The 17,953-nt window shown below is 40.8% G+C and overlaps 1 long non-coding RNA gene across 6 annotated transcripts in view; it reads right to left on the minus strand.

The window, feature by feature from the left end:
- Window positions 1–2,129: 2,129 nt before the first annotated feature.
- The window catches only part of LOC118526129 (uncharacterized), an 87,526-nt gene continuing 71,702 nt past the window's right edge, over window positions 2,130–17,953 (minus strand). For 5 of the 6 annotated variants that reach the window (XR_013442832.1, XR_013442834.1, XR_013442833.1 and 2 more), the window contains 2 exons: window positions 13,651–13,718; window positions 2,130–2,487 (listed from right to left, as the gene is read on the minus strand). This is a non-coding gene — a long non-coding RNA (uncharacterized LOC118526129). Of the gene's footprint in view, window positions 2,488–13,650; window positions 13,719–16,443; window positions 16,544–17,953 lie in introns of all 6 variants that reach the window. The other variant, XR_013442835.1, reaches the window with a different exon arrangement.

Raw genomic sequence — 17,953 nt, forward strand, 5'->3', positions numbered from 1 at the left:
TGATTAAGCAGACATCTGCCTTCAGCTCAGGTCATGATGCCAGAGTCGTGGGATCCAGCATTGGGCTCCTTGCTCAGCAGGAGAGTCTGCTTCTCCCTCTCCCTCTGCCCCTACTCCTGCTTATTCTCACTCTCTCTCCCTCAAATAAATAAAATAAAATCTTAAAAAAAAAGAATTTTTGTGATCTTCATGTATAAGGAAGTTCACTTTTCTCCAACGGGCTCTACCAAATGGTGGCTGGAGCTGTGACTTGAAAAAGTCTTTGGTCTCTCTGTCTCTGTCTCTCTGTTTCTCTCTCTTTCAGGCAATCTCCTTTCCTTTCTCCCTTTCTGATCTGTTAGACTCATGCTAACCTAAACTAAGACAGTGCTATTTCAGTTTCTGACATGTTGCCATAAAGAGAGAAGTTTTGAGGTAGGATGTAATCTAAAAAATGCTACCCTACTGAGCAGATGTCTTTGGTTCCATAATATTTCCTACGTTATAATTCTAAGCATTCCCCTGGCTGTAGTTTTCAGAGCGGAGATTAGCTATATAATAATTTTATTACTTCTATGAATAGATTTCAAATCAATTTTTTAAAGTACAGGCCCAAGAGATCAGTATCAGCTCTCTCTCCAACTCTTTTTTTTTTTTTTTCACTTAAGAGATACCACATTTGCTCAGCTATTCTCCCCTCCCATCCCTTAGCTCACCAAGTCTGGTTGATTGTTCCAGTGAATTACCTCTCAAATCTTCCCATTCTTCTTAGCCCTGCTACCACTAAGATAATTAAGTCTAGATCAGTGCACCTCAAACTTTAATATGTATTGGAATTACCGAGTGAACTTATTAAAATGCAAACTCTGACTCAATCTTGGTACGCCCTAGGATTCTGCATTAATAACAAGCTCCTGGGTGATGTAGATGATGCTCTTGGTCCAGAACCACATTTTGGGTTACTGAGATCTGGATTACAGCAATAGTCTCATTCCTGGGCTCCCTGCCTTCACTTTTGCCTGTATCAATCTTGATGATAAGACCAAAGTAATTTAAATTTAAAATACAAGTCTGATCACATCTATTTTGTACCCCTATTCTCAGCCCTGTCCATCTTAACATTCTTTTCAATGGTCTCCCAGAATTGTCAAGATGAAGTCCAAACTCCTTAGCATGGCTTAAAAGGCTTAAGATTTCGTTCCTCCTTGCTTCTACCGCATTCTTCTTCTCTACTCCTTCATTCCACATATGTTTGATAAATGCTACTATGACACTCAGTTCCTAGCCACAGTTGAGAGCTTGCAATGTCTTTGGCAGATCTATCTTACTTCTAAAACTTTTCAGGTGCTGCTCCTTCTGCTTTGAATATAATAATCCCTCCCTGTTCCTCTGCTTCTGACTTCCCTGGTTAGAGCCTCTTCATCATTCAGGACCAAACTTGGGATCACCTCTTCTGGAAGACCTCCCCTTCCCCCATTAGATGTTCCTTCTATATGGCAATTTATTTGTAATGTCTGCTTTGCACAGTGCTGGGACAGAGTAGGAGCTCAGAAACGAATTGAATGAATAAATAGCACTTATGACACTGTATTGTAATGGACTGTTTATTTGACTATTTCCCCCTAGTAAATTTCTCGAGGGCAGGAACCATTATTTATCTTTTATCTCTAGTGGTTCCAAGGCAACTCAGTAAATATTTGCTGAACACATAAATGAATGAATGCATAAAATAAATTAAAAGGTGACCCCAAATCCCCAAATCATAGATATAAGCACAGTTATGAATGGATTAAAATGTTATAGCCGAAGAAAATAATAAATGCCAGGACTCAGATATGGGCTGGAGACAAGTAGGAAAGATCAATGTTTAGATTTCTAGGGTTCTGTGAGAAAAAATTAAGAGTGCTATGGGTAAAATTCCTTGATATTCAGGTTTGGTAGAAGTTGGATGCAAGTGTAATTGTATAGAAAAAAAAAAATACCCTCTGGAACAAAACAAAGAGAAGTTCAGCCAAAACCAGTTTTCACAGTTCCCACATGTTCTGCTAACTCTTAAAAATTCTCCAGTTTTTAAGTAGTAACTACCTAGTAGAGTGGCTGAGCAAATCTGTTATCAATTAGGGAGTATTTCAAAGGGAGGACCAAAGAGATAATTTGAGCACATCTTTTATTGAGCCACAATTATACCCACATGTTCACAAGAATAGTCAGAAAAGACAGTGAACATGTATTTTGTACTTTCCTCTCACTCTTGACATACTGTGTCTTGAGAATTTCCATGTGCAGGATTCTACATGTAGAAAAGATTATTTTCTGGCGAATGCATGCCGTTAAAACAAAAGAGACCTGTCCCTGCCCTCCCGGTGGTTTAAATTAACAAGAGACGTGGCAAACCAGACAAACAACAAACAAACCCATAGTGCTGGGATCAGGGTAAGCGCAAGCAGTGGTGGAGCATTGGTGAGGACTCTTCATCAGATGGCGCATCAGGGAATGCTTCCTGAAGTCCTGGCAGCAAAACAAAATAAAACAGCTCTTCAAATTAAAAAAAATCAAATAAAACAAACCAACCAACACACAAAAATCCAAAGGTGGTTTTAAAAAAATATCCTCAAAGTTCTCAAACAAGAGACAGGCTCATTTGAAGTCTGCAGACGATTTCTGGAAGCAGCTTATTTCCAACTCCTCCCCTTTCCCCTCTCCCCTCCCTCCTTACCCTTTTCACATGGTTTTCCTTCTTGTCCCCTCACTTTTGTCCTCTCTCCTCCTTCTTCCCTAGTCTAATTCCCACTACTAACATGCGTGGTGGTGTGCATGAAGGAGGTTCGATCCCGCTTGGAGGGTGGGGTGGGTGAGAGGCAGATCCAAAAGCAAGAGCTAAAGTTCTAGCTCTGAGTCCCTGGGAACCTGACGGGGACAGGAATTCCAACCTAGTCCTGGCAGCCAGCCAGGTGTGAGTCTTGTCCTCCTCAGCTCTGATTCGGGGCCCCAGGTACTCGGAAGATAAACAAGTTCAGTTTTGACAGAGATCACACCGGGAATAGAAAGAAGGTGGGAAGATCTCGGAGGATCCCAACCCATGAATTACCAAGACCCAGGCACCAAACCACCATCTTGGCCATCTGTGTGAGCAGATTAGAAAAGTCTAGGCCCTCCTGGGTTATCCACTGAGTTTCTATTTTTATACATTTATATTTTTACATATTTTCAGCATTTTAAGTGTGTTAAATCTTTACTTTCAATGATGAAAAAAATTAGATGAATTCTGAACTTTAAAAATTACATTTTCACCAACTAAAGACCAAAATGGCAATGTCATGTCGTTGTGCTGCAGTGTATCTCTAAGGGTAATTTTTGTTTCCTGGATGTTGGCAGGTCATTCATCATGATGGAGAGAGTTTATAGGTCCTCTGTTCTCTCTGAACTCAGTTACAGCAGAGTCAAACAAAGGGCTAAGTAAAATGCTTTCTGGGAAAATATAAACATAAATAAGAACTACTATAGAATTTCCATGTCATAGAATACCAGAAAGAGGGCTTATTTCATTTCCAGTTTCTCTTACAAGGGGGGATTTTTAGTGTAAGGACTATTCTTTGGAAAACATTTTTTCTTTTCATGTAGAATTCTTTTTTTTAATATAGAATTCTTATAGAATATGGATAACAGTTCAATCCATGAAATAAGGCTAAAACCCCAAGACAGAGTATTTAGAGTGCGAAGGGGAAGAACTGTCAAAGCTACAACCATGGGGAATGCACTGATGAGGGTTCTGACAAAGAAAAAGTGAACATAGCTGGTAGGAATAATCAGAGAGCTTGGAAAGAGCCAGAAATTGTGTAAATCAGGGAGAAGAGATTTTTAAGAAAGGTGAACAATTCTGCATTTTCAAAATATTAATCCTTGAAATTACTTCTTAAAAGTCACTGCTTGGAATTCAAGGATTGTCTACCCAAGAATGTCTCTCCAAGATTTAAAAATATTTTAAGTCTAGGCTTTTATTTTTAAAGTTGTCACGGTTAAACAGAAATAAAGGAAACAGGGCAAATAGTTTCGTCAATGAGAGTTTCCCTCTTGTTAATACAACTTGCTTGTATTAACTCAAGGTTTTTATACCTTCTCCTTCAAGTTTCTTTGAATCTCCTCCAAATAGAGGAGCTCTTGAGAGCGTCCTGAGCCTCGGGTCCAGAAAGCAGCCTGGAGGATGCCTCAGGTGGCTGCACAGGCTGGGGCAGGAAACAGCAGTAGGCAGAAAGAACCACTGGCACCACGTCTTTTCCCTTTGGATCCGTTTCCTTTTCTTCACCCACAATTACTCTCCCTGGAGACGCTGATGCTCCCTCATGGCTTTCACCATACGACCTCATGTTAAATAAGGTTGTGCTGCTTTCATATCTTGGCTATCGTAAATAATGCTGCAATGAACATAGGGGTGCATAATAAAAGAAGAAAGAGAAAAAAGAAAAAAAAATGTTTGTTTTTTTTTTAAAGCTTTGCTTTCGGTCAACTTTTATATCGCTCAGTCTGTTTCTCTGTGAGCAGCTAATTCAATCACTTTCATATTGCCTGACTTCGTCAATCCTGAGAAAAGTTCACTGAAACAAGCTGCGTGACTGGTTAGGAAAGAACAGGAAAAGAAGGGAGAGAAAAGTGCCCAGCTTTGTGACTAAATTGATGGTCATCTTTTGGTTGATAATACAGGTAGAACAGACATACTAGTTATAAAGGATAATCTGGGGGCTCAGGGAGTGTCTGCACCCCACCCCCATCCATGTCACCCAGCCATATTCAACAAACTGATCTTGTTTGATTCTTTTTTTTTTTTTAAAGGTTTTATTTATTTATTTGACAGCGAGAGACACAGCGAGAGAGGGAACACAAGCAGGGGGAGTGGGAGAGGGAGAAGCAGGCCTCCCGCAGAGCAAGGAGCCTGATGCGGGGCTTGATCCCAGGACCCTGGGATCATGACCTGAGCCGAAGGCAGATGCTTAACAACTGAGCCACCCAGGCGCCCCATGATTCTTGATCCCAAAGCCCTTTGTGCCGATCATCATACTGTTGCTGTTGCTGCCAGTAAGGCATGCTTTATTTTCCTCTCAATGAAGCACAGGTATTAGATTAGGTGGAAGGGAGTTTATCCTAATGGCTTATTATCTCTGCAGGTAATACTCTTCTTGATAAAGTGCTTAAGCTGAACACAATTCTGCTAGCTACGCAACATTGCTCCACCACTCAGAAACTCATTTACCTATATTGATATAAGTAAATCTCTGTACACATTTAGTTTTCAGCATCCCCATCAAGGGAATTAGTTAAGCTTTTATCACAGCATGTGCTGACCAGTGTTGAAGCTACTTATGATATGGGATTATATTTTTAAAAAAATTTTGGACATGTAAACCAATAAACTTTTAATTTTTTCATTTCAGATTCACTCATCCCACACATCATTACTCAAAATGAGCAAAGGCTATATTTTTTCTCATGGAACCTTCGAACACTATGCATCTGTTTACACGCGACAGCTCCAAAAATTATTAAAACCAGATGTTATCCAGGATCCTCATGGAAATAAGTCTTTATGGGTAGCTAAATTTTCCAGTTAGATGAAGCTTTACTATTTTAAGAACTTTATTCCAATGATCTTAGTTGGAAGCTTTGGAAAATAGGATTCATATTCTCTGTTTTCCTAAATAAAAGGTCATGTGATCATTTAGGAACAACATTATAAACACCAGTAAAATCCAGCGACCACTTGCCCCTAGACTGATGTGCTTTCATATTAGTAAATGGGATTTGCACTGCTCTTCTGTATTTTCCTTATCATCAGTCCTTCTCTTCTCCTTCTATTTTGCTACCTCAAGTCAATCATGAGTTTAGAAGCTAGATTACAAATCTTAATAGAACTGTGTATATTAAATGTAAATAGATACTGTATAAAAAGCTGATTTTTATTTTTTTTATAAACATGGCGTATCTTTCCTTTTATTTAGCCCTATTCATCTTTTTTTGTCTTTTTAGTTTTTATTGACATTCCAGTTAGTTAGCATACAGTGCAATATTAGTTTCAAGTGCACAATTTGGTGATTCAATACTTACATTCAACACCTGGAAAAACGGATTTTTTAAAAAAACACACAAGCTTTGCTGCAGTGTGGTATTCAAGCAAGTTGCTCAGAGGCCTTTTTGCTTTCCTCCTGTGCCCTGTGCATGTGTCCTCAGCTCGCTTCGCTGGTGGGGATGGGGAGACAGAGGTGTGACTTGAGGATAAGTAGCATCTGAATAAATGAGTTATCCCTGAAGGCAGAACTCTAAGAATCAGATATATGACATTCCTTGGAACGTTTCAGTCTCCAATGCCACTTAGAAGCATGGATGTAGAACTCGGTGGTCCATATATGAGGGATGGGGCAGAATTATTAAGGGAGGAAAGAAAAATCACTCCAGTTTTATGTGAGTATAGTCATTATTATGCAATGATGGCTCAATTATTGTCACGTATATGGTATTCTGTGGGATTTGGATGCTTCCTGGATGTTTGAGGGAGAGAGAGACAGGAGACAGGACAGAGACAAAATCATGTTGTCAGTGAAAACTATAAAACATACATTCTCAACAGAAGTGAAAACTGGCTCTCAGGAGGAGAAAATCCTATTTTTACGTATAAAGCACAGAGAAGCATATACGGCAGATAAATAGATATACAGCACATGTGTGGTATTAAAGTTTCAAAGGAGTGGTATTAGAAAAAAATGTTTAAATAGACTCCTTGGGTGGAGTGACATTATGAGAAAAAGGCTGAGACACGCCACTGTAAGACATACAATCTGAGACGGGCTCCTCTGAACGAAGGGCGAAGGCTGGGCTATTGGCCGACGTGGGCAAGAGCAGCAGGGTCTACAGGTACCATTATTTGCGTATCCACAGACAGCCCCGTCTCCTAACTTCCTTTCTCCTATTCACCCACACCACACCCTGTACCCCAGGGGAACCACCTGCCTTTCTCCAAAGTGGCATTCCATTTCTTGATGCTGAGCCTTTGCACATGCTGGTCCTCTGGCCTAGGATTCTCTTCTCTCCCTTTCTTACCTGCTCTCTCATCCTTCAATATCCAACTCAAGCATCATCTCATCCAGGAAGGTTTCCAGATGTGTGCAAAACAACAACAACAAAACTAACCAACCAACTTAAAAAAGCAGGATAAATCGATGACAGCAATGTTGTGCCATTGAAGGTCGCTGACTTTGAGCACAGACCTGGATGCAGTAAGAGACGGAGCCATACGACGATTTGTAGAAGTGTTCTGGGTAGAAACAAATACCTGAAGTCAAAGCAGGTCGTCAGACTCATAAAAGGTCTCTGTGTAGCTGAAAACAGCAACAGAGAAGGGAAGTCACAGGAAATTAGGTGGGAAAGGTAATGGGGAGTCATATTATATGGGGTACTGTAGTGTTAGGACTTTGAATTTTCTACCAAATATGATGGCAAATTACTAGAGCGTTAACAGCAGGGTGTACCATGAGCTGACTTATGGATTTAAGGCCACCCCGTTGGCTGCTGTATGGAGAACTGATAGCAGAGGTATAAAAATCAAAGCAAGGAGGCCAGGTAGAAGGCTAGTAGGAGAGCATCGTGAACACAGCGGTCACTTGGACTAGTGTGTTAGCCACTAAGTGGGTGAGAAATGGCCTAGAGTCCTGTGCCCCTTCCATTTTCCTGGACACGTACTACTCCCCGAACTACAAACTTCAGTTCAAGTACCCAAACATCTAGAAACCTGGCCCAACCACCCCAGACTGATGAGCGTCGCCCTTCTCAGGACTCTCACGGCTCTTTGTATGTTCTTCCAAGTTTGCACTTCCCTTATTCCATTGTAATACTTAATTATCTATCTGTCTTTTGTACCATACTGCAAGCTCTAAGGCTTAATTTTATGTGTCAACATGAGTAGGCCACAGGGTGTCCAGATATTTGGTTAAACATTATTTCTGGGTATGTCCGTGAGGGTGTTTCTGGATGAGATTAACATCTGAAGTGCTAGACAAAGTAAAGCAGATCACTCTCCCCAGTGAAGGTGGGCCTCATTCAATTTGTTGAAGGCCTGAACAGAATAAAGGGCTGAATAAGAAAGAGTCCTTTCTCTGTACCTGTCTCTGAGCTGGGCCATTGGTCTTCTCTTGCTTTTTGCCTCGGCTTCAGACTGGAAGTTATCCCACTGGATCTTTTGGGTCTCCAGCTTGCCGATGACTCCAGGTCTTGTACTTCTCCACTTCCTTCTCAGATTTCTTATAGTAAATCTCTCTACATCTAGAGTAAATCTCTATATCTACACCAATTTCTTACAGAAAATCTCTCTAAATCTAAATCTATTCTATATCTAGGTACTCTAGTGAGTCACCACTTCAGAGCTTTACTCCTTAACAGATTTCCTTGGCATAGTTTTGGTGTGGGCATCCAGTCTTTTTTTTTTTTTTTAAATGTGCTCAGCCAGAAAGGCCACGTCCACGTGGCTGTGGCAGTTACAGTTCTGTGGTTTCACGTTAGTTACCTAATAATTTCTGTGTAATTAGTGCCACTTAATGTATGTTACCAAACTAAAGGTATTTACCCCAGACTGCAAAACCTGTATTGGTTTTTAAAAAATAACATCCGATGGAAATTTTAAAAAAATAATAAATCGGTATCTCCATATCCTATTTGTTCTGTTTCTCTGGAGAACCCCGACTAATACAGCCTCCTTGAGGGCAGACTATTTAATCATCTTGTGCTATAGACTAAATGTTTGTATCCCGCCCCCCAACATACATTCATATGTTAAATCCTAATCCCTAATGTGATAGCATTTAGAAGTGGGAACTCTGGGGGATGATTAAGTCACTAGCATAGAACCCTCATAAACGGGATTAGTGCCCTAATAAAAGAGATTTCAGAGAGCTCCCTCCCTCCTTCTGCCGTGTGAGGACACAGTGCCTGTGAATCCGGAGGCAGTTTCTCACCGGACACCACATCTGCTGGCACTGTGATCTAAGAGTTCCCAGCCTCCAGAACCGTGAGAAATGAATTTCTGTGGTTATAACCCACCCAGCTGACGGCCTTCTGTTACAGCAGCCTGAACGGACTAAGACATTTTGACACCAGTAAGGGGCAAGACAGTACTAGGCACCCAGTAATAACAGCCAACATCAGTAAGCTTGCACATTGTGTTTCGGCATCTTAGGGGTGGTGTTTCAATTGACACAACAAGGTGATGAGGTCGGTATTCTTATTACCCCATTTTCAAATGTGGAAACTAAAGCACTGGGGGTTTAAGTGACTCGTCCAAACCCATAGCTTGGGCCGTAGAACTAGCTAGGAAGTGGTTGCAGTCGTCTCAAACTCATCTCTCTAAAGGCAGAGACTTCACTTGTAGCCATTTTGCAACTCTACCATAGTAAATGTTTTGTTCTTGACCTTGGAGAGAACCCAAATTGGTTTGAGGTTAAAATTAGATTGAGTGAAATTATCAGTAATTATGTAAACATCTCGTTCAGTCTCTAGTGACACACGTAGTGCCTCTTGGCTATAGTTTTTCTGGTAGAAGAGGCACTGGTTTGGGCTAAAGTTCTGAGGCTGAGGATCACAAGAGTGCACTTCTTGGGTTTGCCAGGAGCATGGCAGCTGAGTAGGTCAGCCTTAGTGGGCCTGCAGGATCCTCTGGAGCAAATACACTGTTGATCATTTTCAACTAAAACTGTCCTACCTTCATCTATTGCTGAAATGGCTGCAGACCTACTGTTAGTTTAATCAAATAGCATTCTGGCTTATTTGCCTAGTTACAATAACAAATCTGTACTCCTCTATTCACACAGACGTCCTTTGAAAGGATCACTTATGCTTTTAATTGACTAAATATGATCGATGCACAAAGCACAATGAGCTTGCCACCTCAAAGCATTTTTAGAACAAAGCCAAGTGTAAATGAACCCACAAACAAGCAACCAACCAAACCCACAACTTTGGCTTACCTATCACAACGTGCTGATGAAGCTTAGCAACCACCAACGTGAAAACATTTTCCCAAGAGAGACACATGGGAAGAACTTCCTCTGCCAAGCACGTTCAGTGAAGAGAAGCCGGATGATTTGCTACACGGAGAGCTTCTCTTTCTTCAGGCTGACAGAATATCGTTAAACTTATTTAGCAGAATTTTTACCTTCGCTCTTTTCTCCTGCAAAAGACCTGGGTGTTTTTTTTGTTTTCATCGCTTTGTTCTTTTCCTTTGCTGACACTGGGTGTTGGACTGCTCTGGGAAACTAGGCAGAAGAGGTGCATTGCTTTCTCTTTTAGCTTACACTGTGTTATATGGACAGCCTTGTTCTCATCACCTCCTTCCTCCCACCCACTCTTCACCTGTGATTTCAGAAAGCCTATTGTTTTTATGTAAATCTAATCAAGTCTTAGTGAATTATTCCCAAATATCATATCAAACATTAAGAATACAAAATATTAGCAGGGAGGCTGTGACTTTCAGGCTGTGATTTTGCTCAGAAATCAGTGGGCTTATTTTTCTAGTCTTTGTCGTCCTTTCAACACACACCAAAGTAGCCCTTGGCCTTAAAGAGACTGCTGTGTTTGCAGATCAGAGGTGGAGGCTCACAGAGTTCTTCTGAAAATGAAGGAAAGCTCCCTTACCAAGGCTAACATACCACAGATTTTTATAGTGTTCCTTGACAAGTGGGATTTCATACTTATAACTTGTAACTTTTTTCTAATGTTCAGGGTCTTTTGTGGCCAGGGACACAGGTAAAAAGAAGTAGAAGGGATAGGAGAAGGTACAGAATCTGAGCTGGAAGTGTACCTATCTATGGAGGGCTGGCCCTTGGCCCATGTTGGGAAGTTGGTAAAGAAGGAGCCTCAGCTCTACTAGCCCCTCATTTTAAAAGGTGTCTTCTTTTGTCCTCCCCATCCCAGAGGTGTCTCCTTCCCATTCCTTAGGTTTTCTCCAGCTTCCCTACCAAAGCCTGTTTATGGAGTCAATAGAAAATGTGACAGTGTGGAATACTGGAAACAGTACTCAAATATAATCAGCTTAGTCCTGGTCCCAACTTCACCATTTACTACTGGTTTGACTTAGGGCAAACAGTTCAACTCTGACCCTCTGTTTCTTCATCTATAAAATGGGGATCTCTTCCCAGTTCACTTCACAAACCTATTTTTTAGGATCAGGTAAGAAAAGGCTTGGGTGTGTTCTACAAAATCTAAGTACTGTGCAAATACAAGACACGATCGATTTCTACTTGATTATCTTGCACATGGTGCTCAGTGGATACTCTGAGTAATTGCTAAATGACTGTACTGTCTCATTTGACAAATGTTATCGTTCTGAGAGATATCTGCAATTCCACAGGGGTAAATCTGGCATAATTGGAAAGGGAAACTTAACCACTAAACTCATTCTTCCTTTGGGCGCCTGGGTGGCTCAGTTGGTTAAGCGACCGCCTTCGGCTCAGGTCATGATCCTGGAGTCCCTGGATCGAGTCCCACATCGGGCTCCCTGCTCGGCAGGGAGTCTGCTTCTCCCTCTGACCCTCCCCCCTCTCATGTGTTCTCTCTCATTCTCTCTCTCTCAAATAAATAAATAAAATCTTTAAAAAAAAAAAAAAAAAAAATAAACTCATTCTTCCTCAAATAGAATAATCACGTTGAATAATCAAATTGCATTGTTAAAATCAATTTTTAGGTACCATGGGGCTGGTACATGGCTAGCAACCTCAAACTGAAGACCGATCTCGTCATCCTAACGGGGATGATGCTGTAGTCACTGATGGTTCCATTACCAAATAGTGCCAACCCTGTATGGGTTCCATTATATACCAGAGAAGCTGGACAGTAAAACAAAACAATAAATTATATTTCTAACATTGCCTTGAAACCATGGCAGGCATGTAACTTATTTGCCTCTCAGTAGAACGCACAGTGAGGTTTGGACACAAGAGCTGAGTGCATAAAGTAATGCGTACGGGCCTTGTGGCAAGCACAGTGGTGAAGGCATCTGGGTTTTCAGGGGCAACCATGGCAAACTTCCAGCATCCAATACCTTGATTTGCTTGACTAAGAAATCACTGCATTTGACAGTCTACTTAGAAATGACTAAATTATGTCTTCTTCCATGAGGGATAATGGGAAATAAGAGTCAGATATTACAGCAATTAAGGACAAGTAAAATTATATAGAGGACCCTTGAACAATGCAGGGGTTAGGGACACATAACTTTTGACTCCCCCAAAACTTTACAAGTAGCCCGCTATTGACCTGAAGCCTTACAGATAACAGTCAATGAACACAAATTTTGTATGTTATATGTATTATATACCGTATTTTTACAATAAAATAAGCTAGAGAAAAGAAAATGCTATCAAGAAAATCATAACAAAATGCATTTTCTGTACTGTATTTATTGAAAAAAATGTGCATATCAGTGGACCCATGCAGGCCAAACCTGTGCTGTTCAAGGTCAACCGTATTTTTGTAAAACGCTTGTGACAATGAAAAATCCAACTTGTTATATCATCTATTTTGAAGATGGTTCCATATCAATACATGTAGATTGATCACCTTTTTTTTACCTTGCTTTTAAGGTATATTGTGTTTCTTTTTTACTTAGGTAACTCCATATATCATTGCAAACTTGGAAAGAAGTTTTAGTAGCTGCACAAGATTTCATTGTATGTATACACCACGATTTATGGATCCACGGCTTCATTTTTACACATTTCTGTAACACATTTTTGCTATACTAAAAACTCTGTGCTAAAAATTCTTTTGACATTTTGAATTATTTCCTACAAAATATCCATCATCAAGTTTTATGTTAATACTTTTGGTCATTTCCATATTTCAGAAACTTAAATTTAAAAAAAGAAAAGCTTTCCAAAGAACATTCCTTACACTAACAATCCTTATTTATAAGGGAAACTGGAAGTGAAGTATTCCCCTTTTATAGCATCCTACAAGATGGAAATTCTGTAACAGTTTTCATTAATATTTATATTTGTCCAGAAAATATTTTATTTGCCCTTTGTTGGACTCTGCTATAGATAAGCTCAGAGAGAAGAGAAAACCTATAAAGTTTCTCCATGCTGGCTGCCAGGGCCAGGTCAGGAGTCTTGTCCCCATGGGCCTCCTGGGCTAATGGAGTCTGAGCTTTAGCTCCTTCTTCTGGGGCTGCCTCTCATCTGCCCCACTCTCCCTCCACAACTCAACCCGCCTTCACCCTTACATTTCCACCCCTCAGGAGACTGGCCCCTCAGGAACAAACCACTCCGGGGAGGCCAACACCATAGGCAGGGTGCCAAGTCACTGTATGAATTTCTGGAGAAACACTATACTGACAAAGCCATTGAAATGGACAATCTGGGGGTGCCTGGGTGCCTCAGTCAGTTGAGTGCCCGAATCTTGGTTCTGTGTGGGTGGTGATCTTGGGGTCATGGGATCAAGCCCTGTGTTGGGCTCCGCACTTAGTAGGGAGTCTGCTTAAGATTCTCTCTCTCTCCCTTTGCCCCTCCCTCGGCTTGCCCCCCTCAAAATGAATAAATAAATCTTAAAAAAAAAAAGAAATGAACAATCTGACCATCAAGCTGGTTATCAAGATCCTTCTGGAAGTGGTTCAGTCAGGAGGCAAAACACTGAACTTACTGTCATGAGGTGAGATCAACCCCTCAATATTTGAAATCCTTAAGACACTGAGAAATCCTTTGTTGAAACTGAAAATGAAAAAGAAGAAAATGAGAAAACAAAAGAAAGCATCATGGTGAATAAAATCTTGCTTGTAGCAATTTTAAAATTCACAACATAGATGATTCTCAAAATGACCTGCAGGCCTTTCCATTCCATTTAGCCATACTATCCAAGTGTCCTACAATAAACTTCCACATTTTTTAACTTTAAAAAATTAGAATTAGAGGGCGGCTCGGTGACTCAGTTGGTTAAGTGTCTACCTTTGGCTCAGGTCATGATGCCAGGGTCCTGGGATCGAGTCCCGCATTGGGCTCCCTGTTCTGCAGAGAGCCTGCTTCTGCTTCTGCCTCTCTCTCTCTCACTCTCTCTATCTCTGTCTCTCATGAATAATTAAATGAAATCTTTAAAAAATTAGAATTAGAGACTGGAGGGTGGGAGCAGTCTGCTCCCTGGACTTCTTCCCAAATTTTCCCATTTTTCATAAATGCCAGCAGTACCCTGGATCCACCAGGGAATTCAAGTTGTTGTTCCTTTCTTTCCATTTTCTGTATTCAGTTTGGAAGCAAGTATTTTTGATTCTTAATTTTCTGCCTTTTTTGCATCTATATCCTCCCTTGAAGCTCCCTACCACCATCCTGGTTTGGACTTTTTACTACTTTTCATCAGTACAATTATGATAATTTCTTGATTTAGTTTCCTAACCACAAGTCTTCTTTAATCCATCTTGTATATTGTTGCCAGATTCCTTTTCTGAAGAAACTGTAAAACAGGAGTCTGAGAGTGACAGCCTATCCAAATTCAGATTTGTCTGAGTTTGCCTGGTAGTTGCATAAGGAACTCAAGATTTTAAGAGGGTATGGTCACCAGAAAAGTGGGGAAATTCTCCACAGTTGTGGTAGGCGGCTTTTAAAATGGCCCCAGTGATCTTTCCTTCCTGGTATTCATGCTCTTGTGTAATTCTCTCCCCTTGAATGTGGGCTGGACCAGCTGACTTGCTTCTAACAAGTAGAATATAGCAAAATGATGAGATGTTGCTTCAGAGATTCATTGACAAAAAAAACTATGACTCATCCTGCTGGTTCTCACTCACTCTGTCCCTCACATGTTCTGAGAGAAGCCAGCTGCCATGTTGTGAGCTGCCCCATGACAGGCAAATGTGATAAAGAACTGGTGTCTCAGCAAGAGACCGGAGTCCTGCCAATAGTTTTGTGAGTGAGCTTGGAAGTGGAACTTCCCCCAGATTAGCCTTGAAATGAGACCACAGCCCTTGCTGACACCTTTATTGCAGCCTGATGAGGAATACTGGGCCAAAGGACCCAGCTATGTCATGCCTCCTGACTGACAGAAACCATGAAATAATAAATGCTTATTGTTTTAAGCTGTTAAGTTTTGGGATAATTTATTATGCAGCAGTAGATAGCTAATACAACAGTTTAGTGTATATATATCCAGATTTTTTTTTAAAAGTAGGCTCCACACCCAGCGTGGAGCCCAACATGGGGCTTGAACTCATGACCCTTAGATCAAGACCTGAGCTGAGATCAAGAGTCGGACGCTTAACCAACTAAGCCACCCAGGCGCCCCATATCCAGATTGTTTTTTAGCTTTCTCTTCTCCCTCTACAACTTATGGTCAGAGCCAAGGGGGCAATAGGCTGTGATAATTTTTGGCAAGGCCCTGAAAAAAAATAGCTTGCTGCTTCATGGACCAAGTAAGAGAGTATAATACATGACGGGAGTAGTCCCACATTAGCAAAGGAAATGGGAGGAGTTAAGTGCAACGGCATCAGAGGTACATCAAAATCAGGAGACGTGACTATGACCCGGGTGCCAAGCCACATTATCTTCATCAGACGAAACAGGTGATATCATGGCAACAATGCAGGATACATGCAGCCAGTGTTAGGGTCCATCACGGGGAATTGGAGAGAACATGGGATAAGCAAAGAAAAACAATTAGAATTACTCATGATACACCCTGGGGTCTTCTTGAATGATATGAAGAGAGCTAGTACAAAAGCCGGAAAGCATCTTGTTTCTTTTGTACCATTAGGCCCCAATTCATCTTCCATGTAGGTGGAAACACAGAAAATATAGACCTAACCTGCTTCCATCGTGTCACTTCACTACTTCTGTTGCTTGTTTTTGAGCATCCCACCATTTGGCTTCTATATCTAGTCCCTGTCTTTAGTCAAAGAGATGTGCTTACCCTTTCATAATGCACTGTATTCACTCTCACTAGCCTTCCCATTGAATATGACCTCCTTTTCCCTTCTTATCTAATGCCCATCCATTTGCAAAGCTCAAGGGAAATCCTAAATTCTATATAACATGGAAAACGATTTAAACAATGTATCTGTATCTACCATGACGTTATGGAATATCAATCTACTCACTGAGTATATATACCAATTTATTTAGAACATAGCTAACATTGGTTAGATGTTCTCAGAGATACAAAATATATGTATTGCATAGCCACACCCCTTAAAGATTCTCAAACTTATTATAAAGACAAAATCTTCCCCTTTGAAGCAATCAGAGAACATAGACAATGTAAGTATATTCTTAATCCTACTAAAACAAGTCAAGTTACTGCTTAGAAGTGCTTACCTCTTAAGAGGAAAGCTTAAATTTTTTTTGCTGTTACAAAGTAAATTTCTCTTTTCACCCTCACCTTGACATTGATCATAAATGGGAACTTTCAGGTTCTAGTGATGGCATAGACGGTTGTCTGGAAATTAGTTCTTACCTGAAGCTCATCAATCAGAGTTCTTCTTCGTGAATAACTCAATCCTACTGCTCTCAGCTGTCTGTCACCAAATCTAGATGTTTGCATCCCAGAGAGAGGTCTTGAGGGAGTAGAGGTAATGTCAGTAAACGAACTTGGCCAACGTATAAATTTAACATCAACTTGTTATGTGATGCCTGCCAACACATTAATCCAACTTATTTTCCAGGCCACTCCCGTAGGCCCATATGAATTAAAATGTAGAAAGTCTACAATCTTTAAACTTGTTTCATAGTATGATTTTACTGTCACTGAATACTACTTTATTTCTTATAACTTGTCTATCATGCTTGCCCCTGAAAAAAAATATAATTATACCTGGGAATAATTGCAAATTGTTAATAATTTCATAATAGGATAATACTTTGAAATATCACCTGATACAGTCTTTATTTATGATAATTGTTATTACCAAACCCTTTACCCAACAGGGATGAAGCGACCATTACTTCAGAGCATAAGCAGAACCAGCCAAGAGCAAAGAAGAAAGTATTCATCTTTAGGTCTCAAAATAAACTTTTAAAAGTTAGGTACAGAAAGTCATGAAAGCACAGGGCTTCCTATAACAACAGCCTTGCAACTGAGAAAGAAAAGGATTTTCTAAATTCCTGAAGCTTCCCTTTAAAGGTCTGGAATCATAAAGCATACAGATTTGCTACCAGCTATGGGGGGAGAAAGGATGTACCTTATGATCTTTTTAGAGGCAATTTCTTGTTGCGCCCAGGTGGTAGCCTGGAGAATGAGGGGAGGGGACGCAAAGGAAGTGGGTGTGGTGCCTCTGACAGTATTTTGGCCCTTCCCCTCTTCTAAGGTGAAAACCCTGAGTGGGAGCTGGGAGGGGATGGAGGGAAGAAGAGCTGGAGAGATCTGAGGGCAAACAGAACTTACACTTCTCTTCCCAACTGGCACTGAAGTGATCTGCGTTGATTGACATAGGGTGAATGAGGTCTCAAGTGAGCATTTGTTCCTGGTTCCCAAGGATTTGTCCAAGCCAAGGTAAGGTCCAGAAGGTACCCACCCCCCTACCCCTGGGAGAACTAGAAAAACGAGAGTACACAGACTTGTGGGTTCTTCAGGTGGGGATGAGGCACGTAGATGTCACTACCAGAGGCTATGACAGGGACCACAGACATTAGTAACAATAGCTGCTAACTTGCCCTGAATATAGATGGAACCCATTGCTTTAGAATATCATAAAGAACACAGAGAATGAAACACCCAGAGCCATCAGAGAACACCCCAGTACAGGATGTGGACCAGATAACTATCCCTCTAAGGTCACAAGGTTTCAAAAGTACACTGTTGCCCACATGCCCTGTGGTTAAAGGCAAAGGAGGAAGGGGAGGGAAGCTGTGAAAGACTGACCATCATCCCCAACAAGATAAGTGAATCTGGAAGAGACAAATTTTCAAGAAGTAAATTATCCTTAATTAGAAAAATTAAGGTTCTCACATCCACCCCTAATCCTCCC

This window comes from Halichoerus grypus, chromosome 12, assembly GCF_964656455.1.
Source record: "Halichoerus grypus chromosome 12, mHalGry1.hap1.1, whole genome shotgun sequence".
In the NCBI taxonomy this organism is placed as follows: Eukaryota; Metazoa; Chordata; class Mammalia; order Carnivora; family Phocidae; genus Halichoerus; species Halichoerus grypus.